Genomic DNA, 17868 nt, shown 5'->3' with positions numbered 1-17868 from the left:
CCACGGAGTTAGTTTTGCACTCTCTCCTTTTAGATAACTAATTAAAAAGAGTCGTATTTACAATTTAATAGAGGTGTGTTTCATCATCTAAGAAGGTTCGATTCTCTCTGCGTATTAAGATTTTGAGGGAGCCGGTTAGGGTGGATTTCGATAGCTGTACTATTATGGTTTACAGGTTTGGTTTGGTTTGAATCCGCTGGGTGGCAAAATCTTAAAGCGTACACTTCCAAATCTCATATTAATCTAAGTTTCAATTTTATATTTATCATGTATTAAGAAGTATAAAATAATTGTTGTCTACGTTATATGAATATCGATTTTAATTTTAAACAAGAAGAGTTGCACAGCAACTAGTCCCTGCGTTAAGTGGGAGAAACAGGGAGCGGGTTAAGTGGGAGAAACATAATTTTAAACAAGAAGAGTTGCACAGCAACTAGTCCCTGCGTTAAGTGGGAGAAACAGGGAGCGGGTTAAGTGGGAGCGGGTTAAGTGGGAGAAACAGAGAGCGGGTAGTCCATGCCTTCAGCGGGTGGTTGAGAACTGCATACTGCAATATACCAGCGGGTGGTTGAGAACTGCATACTGCAATATACCAATATAAAAGGGCTGCATCTAAATCTTTGTTTTAAAACTTAAAAGATACGAATCTTTGTGATGCGAAAGAACATAAATCCCATGCTTATATTTCTATTACTATTAGAAGCTTCCGGAATTCCAAGACAGTCATCTTGGTTCAAGCATTTAAAAGAACCGGCCTCAATATTATTGCCTGGTTTGGAAGAACACGTGACTTGCATTTCACGGTGAGTTTTACAAAGTTTAAAACAACAAAACTGCGATAAAAAGGAAGGAAATAATAATACAAAGTTTAAAACAATAAAACTGTGGTCAAGGAAATAATAAATATTAAGGTAAATTGAATAAGATATAATGTCATTTTCTTTTATAAAGAAATGCAAGACATTTACTTTAACATAAGATTAGCAAAGGCATTGCAAATGAATACCAATCCCACTTCTTAGGTTTCAGAGTAACTAGATAGCATGCCAATACCCAGCTAACAAGTCTTAATCATTAAAATGCCAATACCCAGCTAACAAGTCTTAATCATTAAAATGCTAATAAATTCAGCTACTGCAAAATATAGTAAAGGAGACAAATTCTTAGAAAATGAAGAAATATATACCTTATTTATTTGACATTGTGACATAGGGAAAAATTGTAACCCATAAATAGAATCTTAAGAATGAGAAACCCTTTCTAAGGAACTACGATTACACAATATTATTTGAAACGAAACTCAGAAATAGAATCTTAAGATTGACACTAATGCCCGTATAAAACTTGAATTAAAAAAAAACACTCCTACGATTACACAATACTATTTTGAAAAACGGAACTCTACAGAATACTATTTTGAAAAACGAAACTCAAAACTCAAACAATCTTAACGACATGGCATATAATAGATGCTATAATATTGTAGATTTAAAAATAGAAAAATCTGTTGTTGGGTTCATCTAAAAGGGAGTTTTACCAACGAAAAAAGTTTATATAATGAAAGAAATGATTCATAAATCAAATCATATAGATTCTCTGTGACGAATAAAATAAAAACATCATTTTTTCAGGAAGTGATAGCACTTTGTTATATAAACTTTGAAAAAAATTGCATGATAGAAAGTCAAAATAATATGCACATACATAGCTACAAGTCTTAAGTGATTTTATCTTTTAACAAGGTATTGGATTAATTGAAATGCGCTCAGCCCAATTGACAAGAGTAACTTTTATACAACGGAGTCAATCAGGATAGTACATTTTATTATTACTCCTCGCAACGTGGAAACACTCATGCAGATAAATCATGGGCTGCATGTGCGGCTAGGGTAACTTGTCAAATGCGTTCCGTTGTTTCATTGTCATCCCAGGGATTGGTTTAAGGAAGGCCAACAAGCTGTTCGTGAGTAGTGTAGCCATTATCGGCTTCCGTGTGAGCAACCAAATGTCTCTGTCGCTCTCCCTCTCTGCCCAAACGACACACTGCAATGTTTAGGCGAGGCCAAATAGTATGCTAACTGCCACGTAGCCCTGTTGTTGCTCTGCTGCTTGGGGTGCTGCTGCTGGTACTCATGGTTTGCATTTTCTGTACAATTCTGTCTCGTCCCAAGCTTGTTTCCGGCCCGAGATCATATCCAGTCGTGGGTTAGGCCGCCTGCTTCAATGGTATGCAGAAATGCTCGCAGAATCCCCCATGCAGACCATTCTGGTCGAGTGACTGGGAGCTGTTCGGATGATTGTGAAGGCGAATCCTGACAATATTAAGTATATACTGAAGACCCAATTTGACAATTATCCAAAGGGGAAGCCCTTTACGGCCATTTTGCACGATCTGTTGGGGAAGGGGATCATTAATTCCGACGGGAATGCCTGGAAATTGCAGCGCAAGGTTGCCAGCTACGAGTTCGACACTCGCTCTCTGCGGGAATTTGTTCTGCGAGTCGTTGAACAAGTCACGGATCGATTCCTGCCAATTCTTGACGAGGCCAACCAGATGTGCAGAGGATTGGATTTTCAGGACATTCTGCAGCGTTTCGCGTTTGATAATATATGCAAAGTTGCATTTGGGATCGATCCGGCTAGCCTTGATGCCAACCTTTCTGTTTTGGAGTTCGCGCAGGCTTTCGATGTAGCAACCGAGCTGCGGCCTTTCAATGGTAATGGTGGGCTAGTCACATTATGTTTAGCAGAGATTTAATCCATTCTTCATATTAAATTGCCCAATTTTGAGGGATTTTCACGACGATTAGACTGACGGGGCGAGCTCGGCTGAATTCCGGTGGAAAATAATGGTGAATTCCTGCATTATTCTATGAACTTTTATTTTTGTTCAACTTTTCGCGTATATTTTCACTCATTTGAACCTTTCAAATCAAAAGAGTAGTATGTGATTTCTTTCAGAACCTTGACTTACTATTCTTAAGTCAGAAAGAGAACAACTTCTCACTGGTTATTCAAAGATAACACTATAACAACTGGCACCTTAGTGAGTCCCTTAGCGAGAAATAAAAGATATAGCCTATTTACCGGAGGACCAGTAAGGCGTAGTTAAGGATTTCCTGAATAGTTAAGATCGATGGTATTTGCAGTTACAAGTGTGAATATTTATATTTATATGTGTGTGTTATTACAGAGTCCCATGCGAGTATCCAGGCAAAAATATGGCTATCAAGGTAGACGAAAGCAGTGCGTACCCGAACTTTCTTGCTGTCAAGTTTCTGTACGAAGGAGGCCAAACAGACATTTCCGCCGTTGAAGTTGCCCGGGTGAGTAACCACCTGTCATTTTCATATCACTCATTTTTCTAATTATCTTAATTAAGAAATAACATTAGAATCTCACCGAAAACAGAAATACAATAATTGAGAAACACGTTACAAAAATTTACAAATCACACCATCTGAACCTCAATGGACTGACTGGTATCGCAGGTAGGACAATGGAGATGGTACAGTATGAGTCCACGCAAATACACGCAAATACAGTGCAGTTTGGGAGATTTCCAACAGTGATTTATTCGATGGGCAAGGCCAGCCCCCTTTCCAGTTCAGAAAAGAATGCCTCTGCAACAAAAAGCCCCAACAAAGATAAGGGAGCTGAAGCCTGCAATGGAAAATCAGCTTCCAGCCCCAACAAAGATAGCGGAGTTGAAGGCTGCAACAGAAAATCAATTCAACAGAAAATCAACTTCCAGGCATGGCGGATGCAGCAAAAGGAAAATAGACAGAAAATCAACTTCCAGCATGTGGGAAGCGGTCTTGTTATTGAATTGTCGAATTTCCCTCTCATGCATCACCGATCTTGTTGTCGAATTGTCAAAGCTGGCAGTTGTTGCACCACATGGCAAGTTCAATGCACAAGAACAATTAGAACATGGTTAGAACATGGGAACTTGGTTACCAATATAGCATTTAATATCTGTTCAACTATGAAACTAATGCTAGCATTATTTTTCATTAGTTTCAAATTTGCGAAATAAATAAACATAACATATGGTTTTTGCCTCTATGCCTCAGGAAGAGGCCAAATAAGATGGCAAAACTATATGCCTCTGGAAACTTTGCTTTATATAAAATAGTAAAACCATATGCCTTTGAAAACTTTGGTTTATAAGTGGCAGCGACTAATAACAAACAGGTGAATTAATGTTATGACATCGCAAATCGATTACTCCCTGGCCATTGCCAGAGGGCAGGGACTAATAAAAACAATGTTTTAAGAATTTATACCTTCTCAAAGATTGATCAATTCGGAAATAAGATATATTAATATTGATTCTTATTTTGTAGACATGTTTATGGTGTAATTTTTATTTGTTTGTGTTTATTTTTATTTTTTAATAATAATAATAATAATTTATTTTTAAATTTATTATTATATAAAGCAGTAAAATTTTTTATTAATATTAATAATGAAATATTTTATAGATAAAATTAATAAAAAAAAATTATATATATAAAATGGAATTTAGAAATATTTTATTTATAATAGATATTGAAATGTTTTTAGTTATTAATATCTTTGAAATATTATATGTCAACTCTTTGTTAAGCATGAAAGGAATTACACATTTCTTTCATATTGGGTTTACAAATTTCGTATCCACACTAGATATTAAAAGAAAGGTAAGAACTAGCAATTGTCCCAAAAGGTACAAAGAGAGGCCGATAGGATTATTAAATTTGAATTGTTGAATTTCTCTAGAAGAGATGTTGGTTCAAGCCTAACGAATGAGCAATTTGAGCTAGCTAAAGGCCTTCTAATTACACTATTGTTTGGGTCTTGAAGTCCGGAGCGACTCTGCTCGAACTTTTCTATCTCAAGGAAAGTATGTCAGGAGGTTTTTGAAAATGTTCAGAAAGGATCGGTGCAAAGATGCATCGGTGCCTTTACAACAGAATACTAGACTTCAAAATAATTATGGTTCTAAGAGGTCGATGCAACACTGTATAGAAAACTGGTTGAGAGTCTAATTTACTTTACTACCAGTAGGCCCGATTTGGCTTTTGCAGTGAGTTTATTGAGCCAATTCATGTCAAAGCCCCTTGAGAATCATTGGGTTGCAGCGAAAGGCGTCTTAAGGTATCTTCAAGGAACCTTAGACTTTGGTATTAAATATACTAATTCGTTTGATGTTAGATTGACAGGATTCTCAGACTCAGATTGGGTCGGAAATATAGATGACCAACAATCCATAACAAGTTATGCATTCAACATTGGGTTCGGGGTTATTGAATTGAGCAGCGACAAGAAGAACAATGTATCCTTATCTTCAGCTGAAGCAGAGTATCAAACAATGTGAGGAGCAACATGTGCGGCAGTTTCATTGAACAGACTTTTCCAGGATGTTAAAGAAGAACAAAAGGATGCAACAGTTATCAGGTGTGACAACCAGAGCTCAATCAAACATGCAAATAATCCAGTGTTTCATAAAAACACCAAGCATATTGATACATAGTTTCACCTTGTTAGTGAGAAGGTTCAATAAAAGGAAATCCATATTGAACATTGTAATACTTGTGATGATGTTGTAGACATTTTTACTAATCCTCTTGTAAGAATTAAATTTGAGTTATTTAGGGAGATGTTAAGAGTGCTATGGAACCCTTTCTCCATTAAAAGGCAGTGTTAAAATTAATGGACAAATTTATTCTTGGAGAGAGTTTTTTCATTAGTTTCATGTGAGACTTGGATTAGGAATTTGTTCCTACATTCCAGGGTGTTGTTCTAACTTCCTTATTTGATTGTAAACTATATATTCTTGATTTTTAGTGAGAAGATCGTAGATCGTTCCGCTAGAGGCAGTCTCTAGGTGAAGCTCCTCACTTGAGATTTGCTATGTTTAATGAATAAATTCTCTTTCTTCCATTTTTTAACAATTACTTCCATAAGTTGCACCGCCGAGTAACTGAATCTCTGATTTAGATTCTTGCATAAACACTACCTTGTCACCTTGTAAGTAACGATTAAGAAGATATTTCAAGATATCTATAAGTGTTTCTTATGTTTCCTATTGGATAAAACTCATATTCTTTAGAGAAGCTCAAGAGGTCCTAAAAGAGAGAACCAACTATACCAAAAGGACGAGCTTAGAGATAGCTTGGTTAGGTATTGAAACAAGTTAAGGAGTAACTTGTTATTGCAATGTACAAGTGGACAAGGTAAAGTTCACAGAGAAACTATTGATAGTCATGACATGGGTTCAAGGAGAAGTCATAGTAGATGAAAATAAGATGCCAAAGTAAATAACATAAGAAGAAGGATGATTCAAAAAGAAGTTCACTGAGAAGTTGTTGAGATAAAAGTGCACCTGAATGTACTAATGTAACAAGAAGGTAAAGAAGACCAAATGTTTAATGGATTATGTGGAAAAAAATAAAGTGGCATAGGTTACAAGTGAAGCTGGAGCATAGGTTTAATGCTTAATTGAATGATGAAGAGCTCACAACAACCTAGATGGAAGTTTACTTTTGTGAACTTAAACACAGACCAATCCTTAGTAAAGATAAGGATGAAGAAGTTGATGAGATCCAAAGATATTGTGATTTTAAAACTAGTGAATTGTTGGTGAATACAAATCATGTAGTTGTAGATGATAGAGAGTTTCCTCATGAGGTAATAACAAGGAAATTCCAATCAATGTAATTGTAAATGAAATTCTTATAAAAAAAGAGACATCTATGAAAAAGGGGATGAAGAGAATGACAAACTTATTGCAAGCCTCATGAACTTTGCGGAAATATTTCAAATTAGCATGATGATTTGATGTCTGAAACGTCAAACAATGCCGCACAGCCTTGTGATTTTAAATATGACATTTTTTTTTTCAAGTTTGGTTGAGGATTAACTACCAAAGTAACCCAAGATCCCTAGCATATTTGATTTTCACCATGCTTTTAAATTGCAAATTAATAATTTGTATTTCCTTTTGACACTTGTGCTTTCCATGTGATTTCTTCTAGAAATCATTTTCGTTAGTGGGTTGATGCTCTTGCATCAGACTTAATTATGATAAGGCTGAAGCTTGGGCTAGTTTATTATGCATAGACAGTTATAAATTTCTGCACCTGAATTCCGACTTCTAATCAAAGCAATGTAATAAAATTCGATGCAAAGGAAGCGTATACTAAATATAAAAAATGAAGTAAAGAACAATTAGCTAAACAACTACAAGAATTTGTTTTCTTGATTTAATTGCAAGAACATATACAATAGATTCACGTGACCTTATTCAAGTATTTCACCAAATTTGTTTCCTCAATTTACAAAAGCCTCATAAAGAGCTAAATACCATGGACAAACGCGTTGGATTTATGAGAATGTGTGAGAAACAAACCATGCGAATATTTTTCATTACTTCATATATGCCATTCAATTCCACTCGCTGGAGGAGGAGATCTCTGAGTCCCTTTACATTTTTCGTCATGTGAACAATTAACAGTGATAAAGATTTAATGAAAATGTGAGAAAATGTTTCTTCATAACATCAGATATGTCTTTAAACAAAAATAAAATCCACGAGAAGTGTCTTTTTCTGAAATTCGATCTCTGTTTTATAGTTTTGCGGTTTGTAAAATCTTTCCCAGAATATTTAAACCTTTCGCGCGAGCTTGAAGATCTTCTTTCTTTGCACTCTTATCTTGCAACACCGTGTGGCACACATATGACAAGGGCTTATCTTGCAACACGATCTGGCAAACATGCGAGAGAGTGCGTTCAATGTCAGGCACATTTACTTTCCAAAGTGAGTTGACAATCAATTCTTTGTTGGACTGTAAAAATGCTCCAAAATCGGCTTCACTATAATTCTCCTCCGTACTCCGCTGCTCTTTGATATCTTCTAAAAACTGTAACAAAGCAAAAGCACCTGTTCCCGCTGTTTCTGAGCCATTCGGCTATAAATGACAAACCCAAATATAAGTCTCCGTTCTTTCCAAGTTCCTTCGCCGCTTCTCTTTCATACATATAACCAATTGTCTGCAATATACTGTTTCCATTAGCTGCACCGCCCAGCAATTTAACGTCAGATTTAGCTTCTTCTATAAACCCACCCTTCTCATCTTGTATGTACAGATAAAGATAATCTTTCAAAACCTATGCAAGATTTTCTTCTCTTTCCTCTTGTACTTCCCTGTTATCCGTGTGCTCGCCTTCAGTAAAGATCTTCTCAAAAGAAGCCATAGAAGCAATTGTGAGGTGGCCTATATAGTCTTCAAATAACTTGCTTCCAAACAACATCGCAAAGACTGTTGCTGCCTCTATTATTGTTTCCATTGATACAACTGCATTTCCATGTGCATCATATGATCCCCGATGTACTGGATCGCTGGGAACATGGTAAGCTTCTCCTAATCCCTGAAAATTTTGTGCCACCTGAGCATCATTTGTATTTTTAAGAGGAAAAAACCTGCCTGGCCTTCATGTAATAAGCATTCTTGATCTCTGCTTCAGTGGTCATCGCACTCACTGCGAGTATGTCGTAGTAACCAGTTTCCTTAACCAGTGCTAAAAGTCTACAACAGATTCCAGAGTTCTGGCAGAATCAGATGACAAAATCGATGTCCACCAAGAGATCTGGTTGTTCATGATGCATACTCTGACGGGTGCATGGTGTCCCTAAAATCTTGCGTTTTGCCAAAACGAGCACCACGTCTTTTTGTGTTTTCTTGGTTTTCCCATTGATAGTTAGTTTGCAGCTTTACCAGAATAAACTTGAGGGTGAGATTCCTAAAAATATTCGTACGATGGCCTTACGAGCCAAGGCCCTGTTAGATTATTCTTAGATACATCCAGAAGCTGAAGTTCCCTCAAATCCCCAATAGAAACAGGAATCCTCCCCTGTAAATTACACTCCATTAGCCACAGATTCTGCAGCTTAGTCAATTTCCCAATCTCCACAGGAATAGGACCACTTTCAAACGGATTAAGGGCCAGATTCAGCTCCAGCAAGTTTGTCAGATTGCCTAGAAATCCAAGAATAGTCCCACCCAACAAATTGGAAAAGAGATTAAGTATCTGCAACTTCCTCAACTGGCCGAAGGCAGGGGGAATGGGCTCAGTAAAATTATTGCCTAAAAAATCCAAGAGTTCCAGGTTGGGCATCTCTGATACAAAGCTAGGAAGAGAGCCTACTAGATAATTCTGAGACAAATCCAAGCGCGTCAAATTAGCACAGTCGACGAGATCCTTTGGGACTTCCCCCTTGATTTCATTGTTGGCAAATGAGAGGACTGTGAGATATCTCAGGGTGCAAACTTTTGATGGAAACGGCCCTGCGACTAGAAAATTGTCAAATTCTAATCTCACAATGTGCCCTTCTCTGTCACAGTGGACGCCATTGAAGGCGCATGGAGAATCGCTGCTAACTTTAAACTGATTTCTCAGTAATTTGTAACGGTTTGTTCAGGGATTACAGGAATTTGTAACAAATTTGTGGATATTTTTGTCGGCTTCATGTAGTGGGTGAAAATTCGAGACCGCCATCATTATGGAGAAAGGCGTTGGCATAACAGTTTTCCATTGAGGTTTTGCCAGACCTGGGCAATAGAACTCGCGCCAGCGGCAAAGATAGACCATGACAAGTAATTGAAGAAGACGTTGAATACCCGCTGAATGTGGATGCCAAGTGTCAATATAAGAAAGAAAAGGACGACGAAAATCTCTTTCAAAGGAAGGCCTATCGGCCTAATTATTTAGGAAGCATGGCATCCGCACTAGGGATATTTACTTAGTCATTATGGCATTACCAAGGATGTCTCACTCTTTGTAGTTGTAAGCTTGAAACTTGGCACCATTGGCAAGGGTACACCTTCAAATTCTAAGTCCAAGTCTTTCAAGGATGCCCTCAAGCCAGGATCTGGCTTTCCAACACATAAAAAAAATCTTAGGGCCTACTTTCATTGTGGACGAGTTAGATGAAACCCCAGATTTTTTTCTAGAGCAGTATATCATCTATAAATCTAGGAAGGATTTTATGAGGTATGTAGTGATTTTCAGGTTCAATGGGTTTTGGCCTTCGACAAATGTGCTTCAGAATTGGGTACATCAGACCTAGACACCGGATGCAGAGGTGTTGCTTTACTCAAAAGGTTTCTTTCTGGTGAAATTTAAGAATATCCAGGATTACAAGAGGGTTTTCGATGAAAGGCCCTGGTTTTTAGGGAGGTTTGAGATTTTCCTCATGCCCCTTCACATTCTTCGTTGATATATGTTAGTTGAAGTGGGAAAATCCATCGGTTGGTTCATTAAAGTATATATAAAAAGGCTACAAAAGGGAATAAATACTTGCATATGTGTTGAAGTAGATCTTACCAAGTTGTTCCTAGATAAAGTTTATCTCCACTGGAATGGATTAACTTTTACGAAGCTATTCCATTATGAAAATATGACTTTTTTGTGTAAACTCTGCCAACCACCTGGGAATGTGTAGAATGTATGCCTTTTTTCTTAGGGGCACCCTTCTTCTCTAGCTTTCAAGAATAAATGACGATGCAAAACATATGGCCTACACGTCTACAAATGCCTTTCTCATACAACTTTTCCAAACCTAGGATCTAATGCATGACATTTCATCTTCAAAAGTTGACCTTGATACTTTTGAAAATGCAAAACATATGGCATACACGTCTACAATTGCCTTTCTCATACAACTTTTCCAAATTAACAAACCTATTGGCCTCTTTTTGCACCTTTTGGGGCAATTGCTAGTTTTATTTACTTGTTATTACTTTTTGTCAACTTCTTGTATGTTTTTTTTCAACATTTTAATTTTGTTTTCTTTTGTATTTTTCATTTTTATTTATTTATATATTAATTTAAAATTATTATTATTATTTTGCAGGGTTCGTGTCGATCATCGATTAGCAATCTGATGTCATTATGTGTCAATTTGATAGTTGATTTTAATTTTTTTGTTATAATGGATCAAGTGTGCCCCCACAATGTGTCAATTTCATGGTTGGTCTTGAAGTTTTCATTACAATGATTCAAGTTTGTTTACACTGCATGTCAATTTGATGGTTGTTTTTTAAAATTTCGTTGCAACGTGTTAAGTTGTTTTAGGCTAAGATTTTAAAATCGTTATACTTTTAGCATTTAAAAAATAAATTATTCTTAGTATAATGACTCTTTCACACAAGTTTTCATTTTTAAAGCTTTTTTAGTAATAATTTTTTCCATAATGACATGGTTGAAATATGTTGAAAACTTAAGGTTTTATGTAGTCATAATCTTTGGTTTTAATTCCATGGTTGAAAATTTGTCATTTTTTTTTAGTTATGGTATTTTATCTTTCATGCTATGGTTGAAAACAATTATAAGTATTTTTGGACGAGTAGTCAATTTGTGCTTCTTGGCGGTCGAGGGCTCTGCAATCTGAACTAGGGTTTTGCGTTAGGGTTTTGTCGTTGGTCACCATGGAGGGGTGTAGAGGAGGGAGTTCAGCTCCCTCCTACAATCAAGTAGTTGCAGAAAGAAGCAAGGGAGCTAGAATGCATCGCTTCAAGAAACCAACAGAGGTGGCAATAGAGGCTATTAATACAGAAAAATCGGAAAATACCAGACCTCATGGACAGGGAGAGAATCATGAGGAAGCTCGTAAGGAGAAGAGGACAAAGGTTAGTAGTCAGAAAGATGCTCCTATAAGTACAACAGGGGTCTGTAAACCCAAGTCGACCACTATTCCTCGGGTCGTTTTAAGTGACCCAGCGCTATAGGTACACAGAGATCACATGGCGGAATATGTGGTTATCTGCAAATTTATGGGGATTTGGCCGACGAAGAAGGTTTTGCAAGCATGGATAAGGAATCACTGGAAACCAAAGGGGGAAATCAACCTTCACCTTGGGTTCAAGGGCTTCTTCACGGTGGTGTTCACAAGCTTAGAGGACAAAGACAGAGTGTTTGAGGGAGGACCCTATTTTTACGCTGTTGCAGGCCTTTACATGCGACCATGGGTGATGAACTTTGTCCCAGAACGAGAAACTTTCACATCTGTACCGGTATGGATAAGACTTTACTCCCTTCCTTTATATTATTAGTTGTTGGAGACTCTAAAGGCTATCGGCAACAAGCTAGGGCATTTTATAAAGATCTCAGATGCTACTCTAAGAGGCAAATACATTTCCTTCGCCCAGATATGTGTGGAAATGGACTTATCTAGGGCACTCCCGGATGTAATCATTTTAGAAGTGTATGACGAAGAATGGGTGCAGGCGGTGGACTATGAACACGTCCCATTTAGGTGTCATAAGTGCCATGAACATGGGCACCTATACAGGGACTGCCCATTGAACAAACTGGAGAGCAACATGAAAGACACTACAGGCAAAGATCCTGAGGGTTTTACTAAGGTTGGGGGCAAAGGGAAAGGAGGCAAGCGGTACCAAAAGAAAATTAATGAAGACGGACAACCGAGCCACAATAGTTTCAAGATCTTAGAAGAAGAAGTTGGAAACAACGGGACAAACCAAGAATCGGAGAATAATCCCACTGAGAAGGAAAGGGATGCTAACATGGAGGATATACCAGAGAACAACCAACAAAAGGATGATCTGCCGAGCATTATGGAGCTCAGTAGGGATCATGAGATGACCCCAAGTGAGTTTGGAATGAAGGACCATGAACTGCAGGAGATTCTAGAGAGGGAGAATTTAGATCTAGAAATTTTTTTGGAGCAGGGAATCACCAAAGGGGTAGACTCTTTGCCAAAGGAGGAGTTTGAAAGGGTTCAACAACTCTTCCTCTGGAGATCACAATCGAAGGGTTTTGGAGTCAAAAGAAACCATGATAGCCAAGAGAATAGAGGGGTGAAAACGATGGAAGATACACCGATGCATTCTTCAAGGAACCCAAGTAGGAAAAGAGGAAGAAAAAGACAAAATGAGTTGTTCATCAAATGTGGGAAAATTATGATTAGCTCAGGTAAGATGAGAGATCTTACAAGTTACTCCTTTACAAACCTTTCCTAATGAAGCTTAAAACCTGGAACAATAGGGGTCTAGGAAGTAAAAGGAAACAAAGAAATCTTAGCAATAGAATAAAAGAAGAAAAACCAGATATGGCTTTTATTCAAGAAACAAAATGTTCAATGGACAAGATCAGAGAGATACACAACAAATGGTTAATCAAGTATGAGTATCTAGAGGTTAAAGCGGACAACTCGGCGGGAGGGATTCTTATGCTATGGGATCCCCAGAAACTTGGAATCCTAGATGTTGAAGCTTCTAGGAACTATCTATCGTTGGTGATTCAACCTTTGGGTGATAAGGAGATCTACATGATCACAAATGTCTATGGTCCTCAAAAATTAGAAGACAAACTCAAGCTTCTCACCTCCCTTCAGGAGATGAGAGAGAGAGATCCTCATATGCCCTGGATTCTGGCAAGGTATTTCAATATGATCAGATCTCTTACAGAGAAAAAAGGCGGTACCAGAAAACTAGGCAGAGAATCCATTGCCTTCCAGAACTTCATAAATAACATGGGCCTAGTGGACACTTAAACAATAAATAGCACTTTTACTTGGAACAATAAGAGGGGAGGCTTCTTAAGTCGCCTCTAAACTCGATAAATTCCTAATCTCATAGGACCTCCTTCTCACAGGCCTTGATATGTCAGCTTTAATCCTTCCCTTTGGAGGCTCAGACCACTGGCCTGTCCAGCTTGAAGCTACTTTTATGGGTACACCAAGGAACAAACCTTTTAGGTTTGAAAATGTCTGGCTCTCTCACCCTGACTTCACCAACAATATTGACAAATGGTGGATGGAAGATATGCTCGTTCAAGGCACTAAAATGTTCATGTTACAACAAAGACTTAAACACATCAAATCTAGGCTTAAAGATTGGAACAAAAAAGAGTTTGGTAATATTTTTAAAGCCAAAAGAGAAGTTGAGCAGAAACTCCAGGGGATTAATCAGATCATCATCACAGAAGGTTTTACCGAGGAATGAAAACTCAAGCTGACTCTCTTCAGAACGAATGGGAAGATCGATGCATGCAAGAGGAGATTTTCTAGAGACAGAAATCAAGGGTGCAGTGGATTAGAGAAGGAGAAAGAAACACAAAGTTTTTTCATATATCACCCTTGGATCACAAGTCACATAACAGAATTTCAAAACTGAAAGATTCTCAAGGGAAAGAGGTCGTCTCTCACAAAGAAATGGAATATGCCCTAGTTCAACACTTCCTCAGCATAGCAGAGGAGCCTCTCGTCGACAGATCTCGGTTCATTAACAAATTCGCAAAGTACATTCCTAAGCTTGTAACAGGGAAGACAACCACAATCTTAACAGGTTAGTGTCTGAAGAGGAGGTCAGTGAATTTATCAATGAGATGCAAAATGGGAAAGCTCCTGGCCCGGATGGGTTCAATGTGGACTTCTTCAAAGCTTGCAGGAGAACAGTCAAACAAGATATCCTTGATGTTGTGGAAGACACTAGAAGATCCAAAACAATTTTGAAGGCTCTTAATGCCTCTTTCATAGGTTTGATTCCAAAGCAGGAAAAAGCTATGACATCGGACAAATTCAAACCCATAGCTTTATGTAATGTGGTGTACAAAATTATTTCCAAAGTGATCGCTAACAGACTCAAACCCCTTCTTCCAGCTCGTCTCAGAGGAGAAAACTGGTTTTGTGGAAGGAAGACAGATTCTCAATAACATCATACAAGCTCACGAGGTGGTACACTCTCTTAAGAGCAATAAGCAAGCTGGTATGATCATATAGCTTGACCTAGCGAAAGCTTATGATAAGCTAAGTTGGTCTTACATCAAGGCAGTGCTAAGAGCTTATGGCTTTGACCACAACTGGATAAGATGGGTTATGGCCCTTGTATCCACAGCTAGTTTTTCCATCCTGCTTAACGGCTCTCCCTCTAGAACCTTTATGCCTTCTAGGGGTCTCAGACAAGGGGATCCGCTCTCCCCCTTCCTCTTTGTTCTCATGATGGAAGGGCTAGGCAGAGCGATCAAAATGGAAAATGTTGAAGGAAGAATCCAGGGTCTGAAACTTACCCTGGATGGTGTTGCTTCTACTCATCAACAATTTGTGGATGACACAATGTTGCAAGGTATTCCCACGGTCAAGGAAGCCAGAGCTTTCAAACAAATCTTGAACGACTTTTCTATGGCTGCTGGTACAGAGGTAAGCCTTGACAAATCAAAGGTTTTCTTTTTTAACACTGACATTTCTATTCAGAGGAACCTCACCAGAATTCTCGAGTTTCAAAGGGATCAGTTACCTTCCAAGTACCTTGGAATGCCTCTTACGGACAAACCTCTAAGCAAGGGAGTGTGGGAGCCGGTAACTAATAAACTTCAAGACAAGGTCAGGAAATGGACATGCAGGTCTTTGAATTTGGCAGGGCGTCTTGTGCTTACAAAGGTTGTCTTGCAGGCTATTCCCATTTTCATGTTTTCAGCTCTTCCTGCTCCTAAAGGAGTTATGCAACAGATCAGGAGTATTCAACGAGATTTTCTTTGGGGCAAAGGGGAAGAGAAAAAGAAGTGGGCTTTGGTAGCTTGGGACAAGCTCTACAAACCTAAGGCCCATGGTGGTTTGGGGCTTCATGACCCTAAAACCCTCAGCAGAGTTTCGGGAGCCAAATTTTTGGTGGAGATAGCTTAAGGAATTGACAACCCCTTGGGCCAAGCTCTAGAAATAGAAATATGCAAATAATTGGCAGGAGAGGGATCATATCCAAATGTCAAGGCTCATCAAGGGCTCCCACATTTGGAACCTTACTTGGGAGAATAGAGCCATTGTCCAGCAGCATAGTTTCTGGGAGATCCGAGCTGGGAACCTAGCACGGTTTTGGGAAGATAATTGGTAGCAAGAACCAAATTTGTTTAGGGAAGAACTAACTGCTCTCAAGAATGACACTGAGAACAAAGGTTTACTTTTGGTAAGTGACTTCTGGGATCAGGTAAGGAACAATGGAAAATGGAGAATATGGAAGGATCTGGGTTATGGTGAAGAGAGCCTTTGAAGGCTCAGGCAATTTCTCTTACTCTTGACTTGGAACAGAGGAAGATTTTGGTGTCATCCTCGTCTGACCAACTAAGATGGGGAAGAAACACCGAAGGCACCTTTAACCTCAAAGAAGCTAAACGAATGGCCCTAGGGTTTGATTATCAAAACCCTGATCAGGTATGGAAGGACCTTTGGTAGAACCCGCATTGGATGAAAATCAAGTTGTTTATGTGGTTGGTTCAACAAAAGAAAATTCTAACTTGGGAGAATCTTCTGAAAAGGGGATTTGTTGGCCCATCCAAATTCCATCTATGTGGCTTACAGGAGGAGACGATGGAACACTTACTCAACCTCTGCCCATTCACCTCTACCTTGTGGGATTGGGTGGCCTCAGTCTTCAGGCAAACTGACAAGGACAGACTCAGCATCACCAACACTTTGAAGAATTAGAGGAAAGACTTCTCAGGCAATGAAATCATCAACAAAGCTTGGACTCTAGTTCCAAGCTTTATTATCCAGGATGCCTGGAAAGAACGCAATGGCAGGATTATCAAGAAAAAACAGGCTTGACCCAGAACATCATTGCACAAATATTACGACGGCTCAAAGACACAATTGGAGCCCTTATATGGAAACTTCGTGAGAACCCTCCTTTGCCCCAGGATGCTCGCATACTGCTGCAGTTGGGTCTCCATTCGCTAGTTCCCCAGGGCATACACAAGGGTGTGAGACAAACAACTGCGGGTAAAGATATCTGGCAGCCTCCTCCTCATGGTTTTTTGAAAATCAATATAGACGGAGCCTCTAAGGGCAACCCAGGGATGGCTGGATTTTGCGGTGTCATAAGAGATGAGCAGGGGTGCATAAAGGATATCTTTCATAGTCATTTGGGGACTGCCACTAATAACATGGCGAAGTTCATGGCCTTAGAACAGTGCCTGGAAATCCTGATCGAGTCAAATTTACACAACGCCATCATTGAAGTAGACTTTGAATTGGTCATTAATGCGGCCAAGAAGATATGTAATGGAACAACACCTGGAAAAGTATCAAAACATTGGAGGCTATCGCAGGTCTTTCAACGTATTCATTCCCACTTGCGAACCCTAAGAACTGTCAGCTTCGTTCATGTGCGAAGAAAATCCAATATGTTAGTTGATCATTTGGCGAATGAAGGAGTGCTTTGTAAGGAAAGTTATATTAGGTACGCTTGGGATTCGACACCCTCGGGTAAATTGCATGAAGATTGTCAAAAACAGGCGGCCAAAGACATGGAGCACTTCCAGACCATGAGTAATGAGCAGGAGGAAGACTAGTGGAAGTAGGAGAGAGCGGAAGTAGGAGTCAAACATAACCGTCGATCCCACAAAGAATGCTTAAGTCAGAGCTAACTACAGGGGAGGAGTACATGGTAAACAACAGGCTAGTTGAAGGGCCGCCGACCATAGGTTTTGATGGCCATTGTTATTGAATGGCTATCGGGTGGAAAATGATCAAAGGTTAAGTCTACAAGCGGACCCAAAGATTTGTAGATCAATGATTTATAATCTTTATCGCCTTCGTAAAGCGGGTAAAGGTCGCGTTAGTCTCTAATCTAATATCATTGCGGACCGTCGGATCAAAAGGGGCTTGATCGTATGGATATCGAGTTTTAAAAGTGATCAGAGATTAAGTCTTAGAACGGACCCAAAATTTTATAGACCAATGGCTTATAATCCTTATCGGATCCATGAAGCGGGTAAAAATCGCGCATGTTTCCGGGGTGATATCATTAAGGAGCATTATTGATTAATTGAAGGCTCCACTCTTACTTGACAAAAAAAAATTATAAGTAT

General features: G+C 38.8%; 2 pseudogenes; one reads left to right on the top strand and one right to left on the bottom strand.

Moving 5' to 3' along the window:
• The first annotated feature begins 2293 nt into the window (after positions 1-2293).
• Positions 2294-2758, top strand: LOC149214454 (cytochrome P450 94B1 pseudogene; annotated as a pseudogene).
• A 4780-nt stretch (positions 2759-7538) lies between these two features.
• LOC149214453 (chaperone protein dnaJ 10 pseudogene) lies at positions 7539-9162 on the bottom strand (annotated as a pseudogene).
• Positions 9163-17868: the final 8706 nt, after the last annotated feature.

The sequence above is a fragment of the Pinus tabuliformis genome, chromosome 1_1, assembly GCF_031772625.1.
Source record: "Pinus tabuliformis cultivar Carrire ecotype Pingquan chromosome 1_1, CPIR1, whole genome shotgun sequence".
NCBI classification, from domain to species: Eukaryota; Viridiplantae; Streptophyta; class Pinopsida; order Pinales; family Pinaceae; genus Pinus; species Pinus tabuliformis.
This window is presented reverse-complemented; position numbering and strand designations above follow the sequence as displayed.